Here is a 14897-nt window from a genome sequence, read left to right as displayed (position 1 = left end):
TTTAGGTTAGCTTGGTAATTCGGTTTGTATGTGTTTGGGAGTCTCATTTTTTAGATGAACCTTCTTTTGTTATAAATTTTTTTCGTTTTTGCACTGAAAAAAAACAACAACCAACCTTTGAAAATTAATAGAAATTTACGTGCAATTGAGTTCAAATGAAAAGTGGAATAAATCAAATGCGGAAATTTATGCATAATTAAAAACTTGGCACAAACTTGGAATGCGCAAGGCAAGCTTTTGTAAATCGAAGACATGAAATTTAAAAAAAAAAATTAATGGAGATTAGCGAAAGTATAGGGTGTGTAAATCTGAATTTCTCGTTATTTATAGTAACATGTAAGCCAATCTCATAGTAGCCTACATGGTGCGTAAGCTTTTGCTTGACGCTTTTAATTGGGCTCCCTCTACCGGCTTCAGTTTTGTACCTTTCTAATTTGTTGGTTGTAGTTGTAGTGCCTTTACTTGTTGTTTTGTATAGGTTGCAAGTTGTGGGTTCTTGTTCGTTTAATTTTGTTTGAACTCGAACATTTTTTATATGCATTTTTTTTGAGCTTCATCTTTTCTTGATTGAAGTTTCACGATCGTTTTATTGTTATTTGTTTTTACGCTAAAAAAAGGAGTAACCTACACGTTGAGCTCTTTTCTTTAAATATAAAATAAAAAGTAAATACCGAGTAATAATATTTTTATGTGTTTTAATCAAGAGGGAAATACTTTTTTGAAATAGAAGTAAATTTTTTTTTTTTGAAATTTTTTTATAAACATTAAGGTCACGTTAAAATATGAATATTTAAAAAATACACTTTGTGATAAATACTATTATTTTGATCAGAAAACGTTTGAAGAAAAATAACATTTATCGATAAATGTTCCTGATAATATTATTCGTAATGCGTGTTATTATTCGAGCATTTTTATAGGGTTTGGAAATTAGGGTTTAGAAATTAAGGTTTAGGGTTTAAATTGAGTTTTTAATACGAATGGTTTAGAGTTTAGGGTTTTAAGTTTAGGGACTAAACCTAAAATAATAAACGATAAATGCTAAAATCTAAATCAGGCTATATTTTGAAGGGAAAAAAAAAATTCACATAAGATGGAAAAAAAAAATGCTCGAAGAATAACATGCATCATGATGAATGTTATCAAGAACATTTATCGATAAAAGTTATTTTTTTGAGCGTTTTTGGTCAAAATAATACTACGTAACATTTAACACAACGTGTCTTTTTTAAATATTCATATTTTCACCTAATCTTAATGTTTGTGATTTTTTTTTCTTCAAACGAAAAAAAAAATTAAAATTTATTTCTTCTTTCCTTCAAAAAAGTATTTCTCCCTTGATTAGCTCACATATTTTTATAATATATATTTATATTTATAGTGTTTTAATCAAGATGGAAACATTTTTTTGGGGAAAAATATTTTTTCCTTTTTTTTTTTTTTGAATTTTTTTACAAACATCGAGATAATGTGAAAATATGAACATTTAAAAAAGACACTTTGTGATAAATGTTATTATTTTGACCAGAAAACGCTCAAAGAGATAACATTCATCAATAAATGTTCATGATAACATTGATCGTGATGCATGATATTCTTCGACCGTTTTTTTAGGGTTTAGAGATTATGGTTTAAAAATTAGGGTTTAAAAATTACGGTTTAGGTTTAGATTGAGCTTTTCACACGAACGGTTAAGAGTTTTGTGTTTTGGGTTTTGCAGCCAAACCCAAAACACTAAACTAAAAATTGGGTTAAATTTTGAAAAGAAATTCATAGAATATGAAAAAAAAAAATAAAAAAAACGCTCGAAAAATAACATGTAACACGATGATTGTTATCAGAAATATTTATCGATGAATGTTATTTCATCGAGCGTTTTCTAGTCAAAATAATGAAGTAACATTTATCCCAAAGTGTTTTTTAAAATATTCATATTTTCACCTAATCTTAATGTTTGTTAAAAAAAATTGTTAAAAAAACGAAAATAAAAATTACTTCTTCTTCTTCTCCCAAAAAATTGATTTCCTTTGATTAGCCCCCTATATTTATATTTATATATTTTTTTAGTTACTAAAAATTAATAATTTATTTATATTTATATTTACATTACGTTTAAAAGAAGGCTTTAGGCTGCTCAATAGTCATATATTTTTTTATATACAAAAAATTAAAAAATAATAAAAAAAAATCTAATGTAGGTCACATACTTTCAAAAAATGTATCGTTGTAAACAAAAGGTAACCTGTTACCGGCTAAACAGGTTACTTTTTGTTTACATCGATACACTTTTTGAAAGTATGTGACATACATTAGTATTTTGGGCTACATAGTCTACATTGGAACACAAAAAGTATACAAAATCGATCAAGGATGATTCTCTCAACAAATTGACTTCAGATTAGTGAATCATAACATCAAACGAAGTTCTGTACATCACCCGAAAGGATGATCAACAACAAAATCATAGAGTTTGATCTCGAGTTCATCCTTCATCGAAACTGTGCCTGATTTGAGCTTCAGATCAATATGAGAGGTTATAGCGGGATGTAAAAAAAACAGATGTGATCGAAATCTCTTCGTGAACCTATCTGTAAATTTACAGATCTTAAATTGAAGAAATGAACCTAAATTTCGAAGTCAAAGTTACGGAAAAAATGTCAAACTGTAACGACCCGTCAAAATCGCTATTGACGCGGCACGTTAATCATTGATTCCACAGTGAGGTTTTGACCTCTATATGATACGTTTTGTTAAAATATTGCATTCATTAAAATAAGTGACTTTCTAAACATAGAAAGTTATAAACATGTGGGCGAGTGCTTAGGTATAAGCAAAACCCCGAAATACATAAGTCTTTAATTTACAGGTTGACATCACAGTCCAATTATTTATTACACAACGCAGTTTTATTTTGAATGCAATAAACTTTGTACAAAGCATGAGAGACTCCATGCAGGCAACAAGCACATCACAGCGGAAGCATTCTAAGGACCTGAGAATAAAACATGCTAAAAAGTCAACACGAATGTTGGTGAGTTATAGGTTTAATTGCTCGAGTCATAAACATGTATAAAGATAGACCACAAGATTTCATCAAAAGTTTATCAATAGATTCTACGTAACAGAGCACCCTGGTAACTAAACTTAACGCTATAGTGATAATTACCCCATTCGTTTTAATACACGCAAACCAACGTGTCTTAAACTCAAATAACATACGTCCGTTAAAAGGCTAGCGCTCTAGCTCGGACGGGGATGTCAAGCCCTATGGATCCATATACAATTATTCGCGCCCACCAGTCCATATCCTATGTACTGGCAGCTACTAGTTACCAAAGCTAAGGGATTTCCGGTTTAACTCAGTGTAGAATTTAGTATGTACTTGTGTCTTATCGCGTTTAAAATAAATTGCATATATTCTCAGCCCAAAAATATTTAAAGTATTTAAAAAGGGAGACTATAAACTCACAGTTCAATATTGAGACTCAATATTGTAGGCAAATTGCGTAGACGTAATGACGGTAGATGACTGTATGGTTGGCCTTGGATTCAAGAACAATACCCCAAACAATACCCAATATTTCCTTAGCTTAAAGCGGTTTGAAACCCGAATTAAAAACACCCTCGTATATACCTTATTATTATTAAACTTAAATTTAAAATTATAATTATAATATAAATATAAATATTAAGAGAAATATATAAAACTTCGTCGAACAAACTGCGTATTTATATTACTTTTCGATTTACTGTAGCTCATGCGATCGCATGAGTTTTCAGTGTTTTTGCCATGCGATCGCATGGCCGCCTTTTCTGTTTTTGTTTGCTAGTTCGTCGACATCAAATAGTTTTTACTGTAGCAAATAGTGTTTTACTGTAGCAAATAGTGTTTTACTGTAGCAAATAGTGTTTACTGTAGCAAATAGTGTTTACTGTAGCAAATCACTGTAGCAAAGTCGTTTTCACTGTAGCACTGTAGCAAAATACGGTTTTACTGTAGCAAATAGTATTTTACTGTAGCAAAGTCATTTTTACTGTAGCAATTAATGTTTTACTGTAGGAAAGTCGTTTTTACTTGTACATCTTATAATATATATATATATATACGTACATATATGTATATTTACATAATGTTAAATCATAAAGAGAATTGGTTTAAATTAGTCGAAATTTTTCGGGTCATCACAGTACCTCCCCGTTAAAGAAAATTTCGTCCCGAAATTTTGAGTAGTACCTGTTTCATGAGCGATATCAGTGAACAAATGTGGATACTTTTGCTTCATTTGATCTTCACGTTCCCAAGTAAACTCGGGTCCTCGTCTTGCGTTCCAACGAACTCTAACTATCGGTATTTTGCTTTGTTTTAATTGTTTGACCTCACGGTCCATGATTTCAACAGGTTCTTCGATAAAATGGAGTTTATCATTGATTCGTATTTCGTCAAGAGGAATTACGACATCCTCTTCAGCTAAACATTTCTTCAAATTTGACACGTGAAATGTGTTGTGAACACTACTAAGTTCTTGCGGTAGCTTTAATCGATAAGCAACTGTTCCAATTCTTTCGGTGATTTCAAAGGGTCCTACGTACCTAGGACTTAGCTTTCCTCGTTTACCGAATCGTACAACGCCTTTCCAGGGTGACACTTTCAACATGACTTTGTCGCCCACTTGAAATTCTAGCGGTTTTCTTCTTACATCAGCATAACTCTTTTGGCGACTCATGGCCGTTTTCAATCGCTGTTGTATTTGAATGATCTTTTCGGTGGTTTCGTGAATAATTTCTGGTCCAGTAAGTTGTCTTTCTCCTACTTCACTCCAACATATAGGAGATCTGCACTTTCTACCGTAAAGTGCTTCAAATGGCGCTGCGTTGATGCTCGTATGATAGCTGTTATTGTATGAAAATTCTGCCAACGGTAAGTGTCGATCCCAACTGGTTCCAAAGTCAATCACGCATGCCCGTAACATGTCTTCCAATGTTTGTATTGTTCTTTCACTTTGACCATCTGTCTGTGGGTGATAAGCGGTGCTCATATCTAATCGAGTTCCCAATGCTTTTTGTAATGACTGCCAGAAACGTGATGTGAATCGGGTGTCGCGATCAGATATGATAGAGATGGGTACACCATGCCTGGAAACTACTTCCTTCAAATATAGGCGTGCTAATTTCTCCATACTGTCTGTCTCCTTTATTGGTAGGAAGTGAGCTGATTTAGTTAGACGATCAACTATCACCCAAATAGTATCATGACTACTTGCAGTCCTTGGCAATTTCGTAATGAAATCCATGGTTATTCTTTCCCATTTCCACTGCGGAATTTCTGGTTGTTGCAGTAATCCTGACGGCTTTTGGTGCTCAGTTTTAACCTTTGCACACGTCAAACATTTGCTTACATAAGTAGCAATTTCTGTCTTCATATTAGGCCACCAATAGAACTTCTTAAGATCGTGGTACATTTTCCCATTTCCTGGGTGAATTGAGTACCTCGTTTTGTGTGCTTCATCTAGTACTAGTTGCCTTAGGTTACCATGTCTTGGTACCCATATCCTACCAGCAAAATACAGGGTTCCATCGGCTTTTACTTCAAGTTGTTTTTCTAACCCTTTGCTCATTTCACCTTTTTCGTTTTCTTCTTTTAAAGCTTCTAACTGTGCTGCTTGAATTTGCTTTGTGAGATCAGTACGAATTGTAATATTCAAAGCTCGGACCCTAAGAGGTTTTACTCTTTCTTTTCGACTTAGGGCATCAGCTACAACATTAGCTTTTCCGGGGTGGTAACGGATTTCACAATCGTAATCGTTTAACAACTCTACCCAGCGACGTTGCCTCATATTGAGTTGTTTTTGATCAAAAATATGCTGAAGACTCTTATGGTCGGTGTACACTGTACACTTGGTGCCATATAGATAGTGTCTCCATATTTTGAGTGCAAAAACTACTGCTCCAAGTTCCAAATCGTGCGTCGTATAGTTCTTTTCATGAATTTTTAGTTGTCGTGAGGCATATGCGATGACTTTTGTGCGCTGCATTAATACACATCCTAAACCTTGGCGTGAAGCATCACAATAGATCACGAAATCATCATTTCCTTCCGGTAATGACAAAATGGGTGCAGACGTTAACTTCTTCTTTAATAACTGGAATGAGGATTCCTGTTCCGTGGACCAATCATACTTTTTTCCCTTTTGAGTCAATGCAGTTAAGGGTTTGGCGATTCTAGAGAAATCTTGAATGAATCTTCGGTAGTAACCAGCAAGACCTAAGAATTGGCGAATTTGTGTTGGAGTCTTCGGGGTTTCCCATTTACTAATGGCTTCGATCTTGGCGGGGTCAACTTTAATTCCATGTTTACTGACAACATGGCCCAAAAATTGTACTTCTTGTAACCAGAAATCACACTTCGAAAATTTTGCGTACAATTTTTCTTTCTTGAGTATCTCCAGTACCAGTCTTAAGTGTTGCTCATGTTCTTCCTTGTTCTTCGAGTAAATCAATATGTCGTCGATAAAAACAATGACAAATTTGTCTAAATACGGTCTACAGATGCGATTCATTAGATCCATGAATACTGCTGGAGCATTAGTTAATCCAAAAGGCATGACTAGAAACTCATAGTGACCGTAACGGGTTCTGAACGCGGTTTTAGGAACATCTTCTTCCTTCACTCTCAGTTGATGATATCCGGAGCGTAGATCAATCTTAGAATAAACACTTGATCCTTGCAATTGATCAAACAAATCATCAATCCTCGGTAATGGGTACCGATTCTTGATCGTTAATTTATTTAATTCTCGGTAATCTATGCACATTCTCATAGATCCATCCTTCTTCTTGACGAACAGAATAGGAGCACCCCAAGGTGAAAAACTAGGACGAATAAATCCACGGTCCGATAATTCTTGCAACTGGTCTTGTAATTCTTGCATTTCTGAAGGTGCAAGTCTATATGGAGATCGGGCTACAGGTGCAGCTCCTGGTATGAGATCAATCTGGAATTCTACACATCTGTGTGGAGGTAGCCCCGGTAATTCTTCTGGAAATACTCCGGGATATTCTCTTACAACCGGCATGTCATTAATGCTTCTTTCTTTAGTATCGATCTTCTTTACGTGTGCCAGAATAGCATAACAACCTTTTCTTATAAGTTTCTGGGCCTTCATACAGCTGATAAAGTTCAGCTTTGAGTTGCTCTTCTCCCCATAAATCATTAATGACGTTTCATCCTTACGAGGGATGCGGATTGCTTTCTCAGCGCATACAACTTCCGCTCTTGTTTTGGACATCCAGTCCATGCCAACGATTACGTCAAAACTTCCTAGTTCTACTGGTATCAAATCAATTTTGAAGGTTTCACCAGCGAGATTCATTTCGCAACCATGGCAAATTTTATCGGCTTTTATCAGTTTACCATTAGCTAATTCAATAGTATATTTATCGTCTAGAGGTAATGATGCACATTTTAGTTTAAAACTAAAGTCTTTACACATATAACTTCTATCAGCACCCGTATCAAACATAATAGAAGCTAGTTGATTATTAACGGTAAACGTACCCGTGACAAGATTAGGATCCTCACGTGCTTTACTGGCACTAACATTAAATGCCCTCCCACGTGCGGGTTCTTTGTTCTTCTCCTTATCAGGGCATTGATTTATAAAGTGACCAGACTTCCCGCATCCATAACATTTCTTGACATCGGTCGATTTTGTCTTTACTTCAGAAACGGTGGCATAACAATCTTTCGCCACATGTCCTTTCTTGTTGCACTTATCACAGACCACTTGGCAATAGCCTGCATGATGTGTGTAACATCTTTTGCAGAACGGATGAGGTCCCTTATAGTTTGGACTTGCAGTTGCCCCATCTTGTTTACCTTTAAAAGTTTCTTGTTTCTTCAGATGAGTACTTTTGCCCTTATAGTCTTCCCATTTCCTCTTTCCTTCAGTTGTCTTGACTTCGGTAATTGGTGCCTTAATCGAACTCTCTGTGATCTGGTCCATGAGTTGGTGTGCCATTGTCATGGCTTCTTGCATCGTATTTGGTTTGGACGATGTAACATTTCCTTTGATATTGATCGATAAACCGTCAATATACATTTCTATCTTTCGCTTCTCGTTTGGCACCAATTCGGGACACAACAAGGCTAGTTCCATGAAACGCTTTTCATAGTTATTGAGATTCGCGCCGATAACCTTCAGATTACGTAACTCAGATTCCATTTTTCTGATCTCGTTTCGAGGACAGTACTCCTCGATTAGCATCTTTTTCAGTTCTTCCCAAGAGATATCATATGCCGTATCTATTCCTTCTGCTTTAGCATAATTGTTCCACCAAGTAAGTGCACCATCTTGCAACGTGCACGAAGCATACTTTGACTTGTCTCCGTTCGCACAATTACTGATTTTGAAAACGGACTCCATCTTTTCAAACCATCGGGTTAGACCGACTGGTCCCTCGGTTCCACTAAACGTCTGTGGTTTGCATCCTTGAAAAGTTTTGTATGAGCATCCGTTTCGTGAGTTTGTGTTTACGGCTGCTGCTTTTGCTGCTGCTTTGGCTGTTGCTTTTGCTGCTTCGGTTGCAGCAATTCTTTCATTCACACGTTTCTCGACTAGTTGCTCAAACTCAGCATCCGACATTTGAGACATGTTTCTTCAATAAACACAACAGATATAATTTAATCATATAGAATATTATAGGTAAAATGAGTTGTCAATAGTTAATCGTAGCATATTAATAATATGAACCGATTATTATAAAAGCCTTTTCTTCTTATTAGCATTTTATAATTATTTCTAGGGTATTACCTACCCGTTAAGTTCATACATAATAGCTAGTACAAGGAATTAACTACTAAAATCCTAATAATATTCCACTATAAAAAATTATAGCGAGTTACTACATTATTATGTAATAATAATAATAAGAAGTAGTAATAATACAAATAATCATTCCATGCATTTATTATTAATAAACCAAAATAATACAATACCATACAATACTGATATTTTACATATGCTTATTTTACATAACAAGATAGAGTAGCACACATAAGCAATAAAATAGCGCATGGAAGATTTATGGTTGCGAGGTCGTTTATTCAGAACTATCAGAAACTTCTTCCCATTTGGTTCTCTCTGCCAATTGTTTGTGTGCACATGGTCCGACAGACATTCTGGCAGTGTATTTTATTTTTGGTTGGGGTTTTGAGGTACCCGTTATCTCAGTGGGTTTAATACAATAAGGGTGGTTACGGATCGAATGGTCATGTTCCTTTTTAATAATTAAGGACTTTTTATTATTGTGGTTGTTTTTATTATCTATAGCAAGTTGGAATTTCTCCTTAGTGATCTCTTTTATTTCATTAGCGAAATCCTCCTCCTTACTGATCTCGTCTGATGACGAACTGTCTGAGTCATGTGTAGGAGAATATGATGACGAACTGCAAGAATATGTACCGGTGGTCATGAACCGAAATCTGCCAGGCGTAATCGGCACAACCCGCTCATCGGCGGTATATCTGGACCAATGTCCATATTTGTTTAGAAATGGACGATCCTCGTTTACTCCAGGGATCATGGGTCCATGCCAACGATACTGTGGCTCCGGAAAACTAAAGCTGGGTGGAGCTGGAACCTCCTCTGGGTTTACCGGGAGTTGAGATTCCCCGGCTAACACAATTTCTTCTTTAATAGGTATTGGAACGCCCTTTTCAGTTGTGGATAGAATAGATTCAGTGTCCGATTCCGAGTCGTACAAAATGATAGGATTAGAAGAAGTCATCTATCACATAATTGAAACAACAATTACGTTAGCATATAAATATATTACATATAATGTTTTTGACCAAATGATAAGCAAAAATCAGTAAAAACAAATATGGTCATAGTCCAGACTCACTAATGCATCCTAACAATTACCAGTTAAACACACTAATGTAATTTCTGGTTCCCTATGACCTCAAGCTCGGATACCAACTGTAACGACCCGTCAAAATCGCTATTGACGCGGCACGTTAATCATTGATTCCACAGTGAGGTTTTGACCTCTATATGATACGTTTTGATAAAATATTGCATTCATTAAAATAAGTGACTTTCTAAACATAGAAAGTTATAAACATGTGGGCGAGTGCTTAGGTATAAGCAAAACCCCGAAATACATAAGTCTTTAATTTACAGGTTGACATCACAGTCCAATTATTTATTACACAACGCAGTTTTATTTTGAATGCAATAAACTTTGTACAAAGCATGAGAGACTCCATGCAGGCAACAAGCACATCACAGCGGAAGCATTCTAAGGACCTGAGAATAAAACATGCTAAAAAGTCAACACGAATGTTGGTGAGTTATAGGTTTAATTGCTCGAGTCATAAACATGTATAAAGATAGACCACAAGATTTCATCAAAAGTTTATCAATAGATTCTACGTAACAGAGCACCCTGGTAACTAAACTTAACGCTATAGTGATAATTACCCCATTCGTTTTAATACACGCAAACCAACGTGTCTTAAACTCAAATAACATACGTCCGTTAAAAGGCTAGCGCTCTAGCTCGGACGGGGATGTCAAGCCCTATGGATCCATATACAATTATTCGCGCCCACCAGTCCATATCCTATGTACTGGCAGCTACTAGTTACCAAAGCTAAGGGATTTCCGGTTTAACTCAGTGTAGAATTTAGTATGTACTTGTGTCTTATCGCGTTTAAAATAAATTGCATATATTCTCAGCCCAAAAATATTTAAAGTATTTAAAAAGGGAGACTATAAACTCACAGTTCAATATTGAGACTCAATATTGTAGGCAAATTGCGTAGACGTAATGACGGTAGATGACTGTATGGTTGGCCTTGGATTCAAGAACAATACCCCAAACAATACCCAATATTTCCTTAGCTTAAAGCGGTTTGAAACCCGAATTAAAAACACCCTCGTATATACCTTATTATTATTAAACTTAAATTTAAAATTATAATTATAATATAAATATAAATATTAAGAGAAATATATAAAACTTCGTCGAACAAACTGCGTATTTATATTACTTTTCGATTTACTGTAGCTCATGCGATCGCATGAGTTTTCAGTGTTTTTGCCATGCGATCGCATGGCCGCCTTTTCTGTTTTTGTTTGCTAGTTCGTCGACATCAAATAGTTTTTACTGTAGCAAATAGTGTTTTACTGTAGCAAATAGTGTTTTACTGTAGCAAATAGTGTTTACTGTAGCAAATAGTGTTTACTGTAGCAAATCACTGTAGCAAAGTCGTTTTCACTGTAGCACTGTAGCAAAATACGGTTTTACTGTAGCAAATAGTATTTTACTGTAGCAAAGTCATTTTTACTGTAGCAATTAATGTTTTACTGTAGGAAAGTCGTTTTTACTTGTACATCTTATAATATATATATATATATACGTACATATATGTATATTTACATAATGTTAAATCATAAAGAGAATTGGTTTAAATTAGTCGAAATTTTTCGGGTCATCACAGTACCTCCCCGTTAAAGAAAATTTCGTCCCGAAATTTTGAGTAGTACCTGTTTCATGAGCGATATCAGTGAACAAATGTGGATACTTTTGCTTCATTTGATCTTCACGTTCCCAAGTAAACTCGGGTCCTCGTCTTGCGTTCCAACGAACTCTAACTATCGGTATTTTGCTTTGTTTTAATTGTTTGACCTCACGGTCCATGATTTCAACAGGTTCTTCGATAAAATGGAGTTTATCATTGATTCGTATTTCGTCAAGAGGAATTACGACATCCTCTTCAGCTAAACATTTCTTCAAATTTGACACGTGAAATGTGTTGTGAACACTACTAAGTTCTTGCGGTAGCTTTAATCGATAAGCAACTGTTCCAATTCTTTCGGTGATTTCAAAGGGTCCTACGTACCTAGGACTTAGCTTTCCTCGTTTACCGAATCGTACAACGCCTTTCCAGGGTGACACTTTCAACATGACTTTGTCGCCCACTTGAAATTCTAGCGGTTTTCTTCTTACATCAGCATAACTCTTTTGGCGACTCATGGCCGTTTTCAATCGCTGTTGTATTTGAATGATCTTTTCGGTGGTTTCGTGAATAATTTCTGGTCCAGTAAGTTGTCTTTCTCCTACTTCACTCCAACATATAGGAGATCTGCACTTTCTACCGTAAAGTGCTTCAAATGGCGCTGCGTTGATGCTCGTATGATAGCTGTTATTGTATGAAAATTCTGCCAACGGTAAGTGTCGATCCCAACTGGTTCCAAAGTCAATCACGCATGCCCGTAACATGTCTTCCAATGTTTGTATTGTTCTTTCACTTTGACCATCTGTCTGTGGGTGATAAGCGGTGCTCATATCTAATCGAGTTCCCAATGCTTTTTGTAATGACTGCCAGAAACGTGATGTGAATCGGGTGTCGCGATCAGATATGATAGAGATGGGTACACCATGCCTGGAAACTACTTCCTTCAAATATAGGCGTGCTAATTTCTCCATACTGTCTGTCTCCTTTATTGGTAGGAAGTGAGCTGATTTAGTTAGACGATCAACTATCACCCAAATAGTATCATGACTACTTGCAGTCCTTGGCAATTTCGTAATGAAATCCATGGTTATTCTTTCCCATTTCCACTGCGGAATTTCTGGTTGTTGCAGTAATCCTGACGGCTTTTGGTGCTCAGTTTTAACCTTTGCACACGTCAAACATTTGCTTACATAAGTAGCAATTTCTGTCTTCATATTAGGCCACCAATAGAACTTCTTAAGATCGTGGTACATTTTCCCATTTCCTGGGTGAATTGAGTACCTCGTTTTGTGTGCTTCATCTAGTACTAGTTGCCTTAGGTTACCATGTCTTGGTACCCATATCCTACCAGCAAAATACAGGGTTCCATCGGCTTTTCACTGTAGCACTGTAGCAAATCACTGTAGCAAAGTCGTTTTCACTGTAGCACTGTAGCAAAATCACTGTAGCAAAGTCGTTTTCACTGTAGCACTGTAGCAAAATACGGTTTTACTGTAGCAAATAGTATTTTACTGTAGCAAAGTCATTTTTACTGTAGCAATTAATGTTTTACTGTAGGAAAGTCGTTTTTACTTGTACATCTTATAATATATATATATATATATACGTACATATATGTATATTTACATAATGTTAAATCATAAAGAGAATTGGTTTAAATTAGTCGAAATTTTTCGGGTCATCACACAAACGAACTACCTTATTTATTAACTCAACAAGTTAAGTTGGTTTACATTAACACATTTTTTCAAAATTTATGGCTTACACTGGTATTTTTCTAGATATATAGCCTAAATTGAATATATATATATATATATATATATATATATATATATATATATATATATATATATATATAGCTACTGAGTAGTCTTAAGTCTTAGGGAAGTGATCCGTACACCACCTCTTTTTTGCCATACACCACTAAATAATTTTTTTGGACATTTTTACCCTTCCTTTTGTTCACCACCAACTCCCCTTAACTTCTCAAAGGAAGGGTAAAACTGTCTAAATAATTGTTTTGGTGGTGTATGGCAAAAACAAGGTGGTGTACGGATCAACTCCCTAAGTCTTAACCCTTAAAAAAATGTATGAGAAAAATGAATTACTGTGTACAATCAATTGACAAGTCATGTAAGCCTAATTTATATGCAATTGAGTGCAATCATGAGATGAATTACATCATCGTACAAAAACACGATATTTATTGTTAGAAATTTAACGTCCTATACCATAAGCAATGTTGAGTGACTTTTTCCATGTTAGATATAGTAACATTAATCGTTATATCAGCAAACCATGACATGTAGCAGTTATCATATTGTGTACTGCCTTTTTGTTGTATGTACATCAACAATAACTCCACATATGCTATGTATGGGTCTCATAGTGTGCAATGTAGACAACTAGAATGATTTCGGACCGCGCGATGCGGCGGAACATTTTAATGCCTTTTATGAAAATAATGTTCAGCGAGAACTGAGAGAGAAAAATTGCAAACAAAAGGAAAAAAAAAATCGGGCAAAAGAACTCGAACCCAACTCTTTTCTCTTACCAACTCATGAACTTACCACTTGCTCTAGCTATTCAGTTGATATAGTTAATTAGATTTGTTTATTATATATATACAAAATTTATCCAAAAGTTGTTTTCCAAAAAAAACTCCGTTTTGAATATAATTAGTTGCGTTTTGTTCACCAAATTATTTCGAGTTAAATGGTGATGACGGAGAAACCTAAATCGCAGAGGGAAAAAAGATAAATCCCGTTAAAAAATTTGGTGAGTTTTATTTAATGGTTAATATATTTAATTTGGTAGTTTACATTTTAGCCCCCAAGCTACCTAATCAATTATAATTTTTACCCTTTAATATTTATAATTTTTACCCTCTAACTAAAGGTGACTTGACCCAAACTTCCCCTAGCCAAAGCTACAACTCTTGCAACCTTAAACCACCATTTTTTTTGTGACAATTAGTAGATATGGAAATTATTTTCTCATATAGAAATTAAGATAAAGTTTATAAAGTTTGAATGAATAATCATAAGATAACATCTAACGGTTAGGCTACTGATATTCTCTCAAAAACATTCAGGTTCAAATCTTACTAATACCGTATAATGAGGTACTTAGTAGGGACAAAGTTAGGTGTTTAAATCGTTATTGACACAAAATAAATACCAAAATATAAACACGTGTTAGATTTTAATAAAAATGCGCACTTCGAAAAAAATAGTATATACCAAAATATATATAATCCCTAATATAACTGATAAAGGACCTAAAATAAAATGTGTATAAAAAGCTATCTTTAAAATTATCGGCAAAGACTGATTTGTAGTGCCAATGAGTCATATTTGTAATTAAGTTAGGT

Source organism: Rutidosis leptorrhynchoides, chromosome 5 (assembly GCF_046630445.1).
Source record: "Rutidosis leptorrhynchoides isolate AG116_Rl617_1_P2 chromosome 5, CSIRO_AGI_Rlap_v1, whole genome shotgun sequence".
In the NCBI taxonomy this organism is placed as follows: Eukaryota; Viridiplantae; Streptophyta; class Magnoliopsida; order Asterales; family Asteraceae; genus Rutidosis; species Rutidosis leptorrhynchoides.
Note: the sequence above shows the minus strand (reverse complement) of the source record.